Here is a 6,700-nt window from a genome sequence, read left to right as displayed (position 1 = left end):
ATATCCAACACATATTACCAATACTCATGAACACATATATATCCAACACATATCCATGAACACATATCCAACACATGTTACCAATATATAGTCATGAACACATATATATCCAACACATATCCATGAACACATATCGAACAAATATTACAAGGAATGATCTAAAACTAAATATCTATTTTCCTAAAAACTATCTTATTACTAAGATCTTCTTTGGATCTTCTTCTTTTCTTCCAACCTGCATAACAAAAACACTAAGAAAGAGAGAATGGGTTAGGAGTAGAAATGTAGCATTTCACTTGGTGAAATGCAATGCTGTAGAAGCCAGTACTTGAGATCAAGATAATCTTAGTTAAGATCCTGATTTTCAAAGTGATCTTAATTAGAAAGCCAAATAGAGTAAACCAATATCAAAGAGCCAAAGAAGAGAACCAGCCAAGGACCCAATCAAGAAGCCACCACAATTAGCAGTAAGTTAAATGCCAACACAAAGACCACTATCAGTACTAGCTCCAGGAATTAAGCCAACTAAAAACTAGTGATTAAAGCCAAAGATTAGACTTCATCACTACAATCAGTTTTGTCTAGTGACACTAGGTACATGTCACTGTGCAACGCCAAAAACAAAGCTCCAGGAGGAGATATACATCACAAGCAGGCAACCAGACCAAGTCCCAACACATCCAACCACCAGCAGCTTAGAAGAGATAAAAATTAAGGAGAGCTACAGAAGACCTCAAGGTATACTTGAGGGATTTTGTGCTCAGACAGCCTGGAAGTGCCAGGGCTAGTTCATCACAGCACAGGGATAGTCACATGTAAATTAAGCCTAAGAGAGGGGGGCTCAGACCAGCATCACTGCCCAAATCAGATGTAGTATCTGTCTTATCAGTAGAAAACTAGGAAAGTAACAGCCAAAACCAAGTATAGTATCTGTTCATAGGATATTAGAAACAGACAAATAGGAATAGCCAAACCAAGTGGTATCTATTCATATCAGTATTGGAAGTAAAATAACTAAGAACAAGTGAGTATCCGTTCACGAGTAAAGTAACTGACCAAAGTAACAACTCCAGGATCAACTACATAGAACAGAGCAGTACAGGAGTATATATACTTCACAAATACACATAGATGGTCACTGACCAAAACCCTGACACAGCAAGAATCCATCACAGAGAGCTCCAATACATGTTGATGCTCATCTACAATAGCTAACCACAGCTAATAGAGCCTCAATCCAACAAGATCAAGAGCTATGCATTAGAGAGATCAGGAGGGGAGCAAGAGAAGCTCACCAAAAGGAGTTGTAGCCGAAGCAGGATGCAGCCACACCATCACTATGGTGTGACCAACATCACAACCAACACCACCACAACAAGCCGGAGCTTGCCAGAGAGCACCACAACGGCGGCGCCAGTGAGAGCACGGGCACGAAAGCGCCAACCAGGGGCACCGCAGCACGGAGGCGCCACCCGGAGGCACCACCGCGCCACGGCACATCCAGCACCGCCAGAGGATCCTCACGGCGACCGGACCTAAATGCGGTCCGTCCACTTTGGTTGCACATGCCAAATCAGCGATGAATGAGCTACTTTTCCCGCATAGCAAGAAAACACTCCATTCAATAGAAGAAAGGCCGGTTTTACAGAAGCAAAGATTAAAGGTAGAGTGTTCAGAAGCAATGAATGATCGATTTGGCATAAGCAGGACCAAACCAAAACCATGGCAGAAACTAAATTGACAACACATGATGATGCCTCCGAAGTAGATAAGGACAACACAAGTTTTACCTATACACAACACAATGATCACTATACGAAATAGTAAGCATTTATAGTTTCCTTGTGTTTGATTGATTGACACTCATTATTAACAAGTCAAGTTAAATCCCTGCAGCATATGTAGTAAGGACCCTATCAAATCGAGCTAACCACGGCAGCCCTCAAGCAGAGTAAACCGATTTATGGCACAATTATAGAAGTGAACAACTGAGTCCTCCTCAACCATTATTGCATATGCAGCAAAAACAAGATTGATAATTTTTCTTGTTTGGTTTAGAACTTGAGTGGACGGGTGCAAGGCAGGAAAAGAAGTAATCCAAGAGGGGAGGAGAGGAGAAGGGGCGGACCTGGATGGCGTTGGGGCAGTGGTGGAGCTGCGTCCTCCACGGTGTCCTTCCCGTCCATGGCGTCCTTCCCATCCATGGCTTCCTGGCGTGATGGATCTGTGAGGGAGAGGAGACGCAATGCGACGCAGTGAGAAAGAGAGGGATGGATGTGACGGGGAGGAGTGAAGAGACTCACCTGAGTCACCGGAGCAACACCGGAGCCACGACGGCGATGTGGTGGCCGAAACCCTAGCCGCAGGGGAGGGTCACGCATGGTCGCCGGAGGAAGCGCGAGTCAGATCTGGTCGGAGGGGATGGAGGAGCGGGGCGAGGGGGTCACGTGGGTGTGCTGGGCGGGGTCGAATCCCGTCGGAGCTCGCCAAAATCGACCGCCGAAGGTGCTCGCGCGAGGGAGAGGGAGAGACGAGTGGGAGAGAGAGAGAGAGGGGAGAGAGAGAGAGGAGGTGGGGGCCGTGTGGAGAGAGAGGAGACAGAGAGAGGAGGTGGGGGTCAACAATTTTCTTTGTACCCACAAAAAAAGAGATAGCCCCACCTCTTTGGCGTCCGCCAGCACATGGTAAAGATTCTTTGCCATCTGCTAGCAGACGGCAAATAATTGGCTGATGGCAACTGGCATCTTTGTCGCCTGTCAGTTCTTTGCCGTCTGTTTTTTGCAAGCAGACGACAAAGTTCCTCTTTGCCGTCCGCCAGCTGACGGCAAAGAACTGGCAGAAGGCAAATAAGCTGATTCCAGTAGTGTTAAGACCATTTAAATTGGTCATAATCGACTGAAAAGAAGATTTTGAATCATGTCTCCTATTTGACGACCTAAGAAATTTATAAAAATAAATAGAAATCAAAAACCTTCGCATTGTGTCACCAAGTGTGACCTACTTTTCAGAAAAAATAACAAACTCTGAATAATGTAGATATCATTAAAAAACTATTTTCCATTTTTTAGTGCTCAAAATGAGTTCTTTTTTGTAAAAGACCTACCAAATATTTGTTCAAATGATATTCTTTATATTTGTTCAAAATGAGTTCTTTATACTCTGCAAAAGTTTACATCTTGGAATAGTAAACAATATCGTCAAAGGGATTTTTTATATTCTTTGCACAAAAAATCATTTTCCAATTTTCGAGTGCCCCAAATGAGGTTTTTTTGTGAAGGACCTACCAAATAATTGTTGCAAAATTGGACCAAGTCATTTTTATAAAATACTAGGCCATATTTAATGCACAAATTACCAAAAGGTTGGGTGAAAAAAGTTTTGATCCACCTTTCGTGAAAAACACAAATTTCCACTGATTCAGCTGGAAACGGGTCAAAGTTGAACTGTAGCTACCTCGTAGTTTGTTCTTTATTTTTTTCCAAAAATCATTTCTAGGTACATAAGTATCTATTTAATCAGTGAAACATCAAAAGTTCTCCATGATTCAACCACTAGCTAGGAACGGTCAAGCCCGTCGTTTTGACCGCATTTTGAAACGGGCATAAAAAATTCAATAAAAATCACAAAATTGGAAAACCTTCACATTGTGTCATTATATGTGACCAAGTTTCCAGGAAAAATAATAAACTTGTAATACGGTAATTATTTTAAAAAAGTGTTCTCAGAAATGAGCTATCATGCGTGAAGATTCATGGATTTCAAGCCAAATGATCAATCTTATGGCCACATTCATGGCATAGTTTGTTCAAATGATCTCATATTGTGCACAAGGGTGCATCTTGGAATTCCAAACAATGTTGCCTAAGGAAGTTTTCATTTTCTTTGCACGGAAAATTCATTTTTCATTTTCCGAGTGCCCAAAAGGAGGTTTTTTTGTGAAGGAACTACCAAATAATTGTTGCAAAAATGAACCAAATCAATTTTATAAAATACTATGCCATATATAATGCCCAATTGACAAAATGGTTGGGTGAAAAAAAATTTGATCCACCTCTGGTGAAAAAGACAAATTGTCGTCGATTCAGTTGGAAACGGGTCAAATTTGAACTGTAGCTGCCTCATAGTTTGCTCTTTATTTTTTCCAAAAAATCATTTCTAGGTACATAAGTATCTATTTAATCAGAGAAACATCAAAAGTTTTCCAAGATTCAACCACTAGCTTGGAACGGTCAAGCACGCTGTTTTGACCGCATTTTGAAACGGGCATAAAAAATTCAAAAAAAAACAAAAAATTGGAAAACATTCGCATTGTGCCATTATATGTGAACAAGTTTCCAAGAAAAATAATAAACTTGTAATACGGTAATTATTTTTAAAAAGTGTTCTCAGAAATGAGCTATCAAGTGTGAAGATTCATGTCTTTGAAGCCAAATGATCAATCTTATGGCCACATTCATGGCATAGTTTGTTCAAATGATCTCATATTGTGCACAAGGGTGCATATTGGAATGGCAAACAATGTTGCCTAAGGAAGTTTTTATTTTCTTTGGACGAAAAAACCATTTTCCATTTTCTGAGTGTCTGAAATGAGTTTTTTTTGTGAAGGACCTACCATATATTTGTTGCCAAATTGGACCTAATCAATTTTATAAAATACTAGGCCATATTTAATGCACAATTGACAAAATGTTTGTGTGTCAAAATTTTTGATCCACCTCTGGTGAAAAAGACAAATTCCCGTCGATTCAGTTGGAAGCGGGTCAAATTTGAACTGCAGCTGCCTCGTAGTTTGCTCTTTATTTTTTCCAAAAATAATTTCTAGGTAAATAAGTATCTATTAAATCAGAAATACATGGTTTGATAGCAAGACATCAAGGTTTGGACGATGGCCGAGGGCCCCAAGTCTAGAGCGCGTAAGCTCGCATGCCTGTCGCGTGGTCACCGCGTGACCCTGGCGTTGCCATGTGTTCTGGGTGGCCTAGGCATGTCTAGTGGGTTGGGAACTCCCCAGGTAGGTGCTAGGAAGAAAATCACAATATAAGATTCTCACGAGGAGACTGATCGATGCTCAAACATGAATAAGCAGCCAAGTGTTTGATTTGCGGTATGGGAAATGCACATGGCTAATGGGCGTGAGTTTCGGCTGAGGATGATCAGTTACTAAGAAGACCGTCTTCACAAAGTTTCACCTCAAAAGGAGGAGCCTAGGTGGTCCTTGATTTACAAAGTACCACACTGGACATAAATACGAATGTTGAAGCTGGGCTCAAAATAATGAATGGATTGAGCTGGCATTTGGTGGAGGATGGTTATTTTGGCATAGGAAAGCAATGTAGAAAATGGATACCATCTGGACATGCCAAAGTGGTACTTCCTTCACAAAGTGCTGCTCTGAACAGAATAGGAAAATGAATATTTTCGAATTATTTTTGAACTAGGCAAGGAATGTTTTTGACATATTTGATGAGGAGATGATCCAAAACATTTATGAGAATTTTTTGGGAATTTTTGGAATAACAGAAATATAGGTTGCTTCACAACCTAGGGCAAAAACTGCCACATGGACATGACACATAGGCAACTGATGAGATGGCGCCTAGTCATCACAACCCACCACAATCTACAAGGCTATGACCATCTATATTGGTCATTAACAACTAGAAATAAGGCAGCGGACTAGCACTGTTTGCTTTGTGACCATTTCGTGTAAGTAAATTACGACCTTTCTGACCAAAATGGTTGCAATGGTTTAGGGTTTGGAGCCCCCCGAACAGCTTTTGACCAATTGGTCTGAAATGGTCATAGATCTATGACCAATTCTTCCAGCATCACTGACAGAAGGTCACTAGTTGACATATTTCTTGTAGTGTTTGACAGGTTCTGTTTTTCGTGTGTTGTTTGCTTATTTCAATGCATCTATGGCTAATAAATTAGTTTATAAACCATAAGGAAGTTGGAATACAGTAGGTTTAACACCGAAATAAATAAAGAATGAGTTCATTGCAGTACCTTATGTGGTGGTTTTGTTTTCTTTCACTAACGGAGCTTATAAGATTTCCTGTTGAGTTTTGTGTTGTGAAGTTTTCAAGTTTTGGGTAAAGCTTTTATGGACTATGGAATAAAGAGTGGCAAGAGCCTAAGCTTGGGGATGCTTATGTAACCCCAAGATATTCAAGAATAGCCAAAAGCCTAAGGTTGGGGATGCCCCGGGAAGGCATCCCCTCTTTCGTCTTCGTTCATTGGTAACTTTACTTGGAGCTATATTTTTATTCCCTACATGATATGTGTTTGCTTGGAGCGTCGTGTATTATATTGGTCTTTGCTTGTTAGTTTACCAAAATCATCCTTGCTGTAACACACATTTTTGGAGAAGGTGATTAGAATTTGCTAGAATACTCTATGTGCTTCACTTATATCTTTTGAGCTTGATAGTTTTTGCTCTAGTGCTTCACTTATATCTTTTAGAGCATGGTGGTGGATTAATTTTATAGAAATTGCTAGTCTCTCATGCTTCACTTATATTATTTTGAGAGTCTCTTAGAACAGCATGGTATTTGCTATGGTTTTAATTTGGTCCTAGAATGATGAGCATCCAAGTTGGATATAATAAAAACTATCATAGAAAGTGAATTGGATGCTATGATCAATTTGATGCTTGATAATTGTTTTGAGATATGGAGGTAGTAATATTAAAGTCATG

The sequence above is a fragment of the Triticum dicoccoides genome, chromosome 7B (assembly GCF_002162155.2).
Source record: "Triticum dicoccoides isolate Atlit2015 ecotype Zavitan chromosome 7B, WEW_v2.0, whole genome shotgun sequence".
In the NCBI taxonomy this organism is placed as follows: Eukaryota; Viridiplantae; Streptophyta; class Magnoliopsida; order Poales; family Poaceae; genus Triticum; species Triticum dicoccoides.
Note: the sequence above shows the minus strand (reverse complement) of the source record.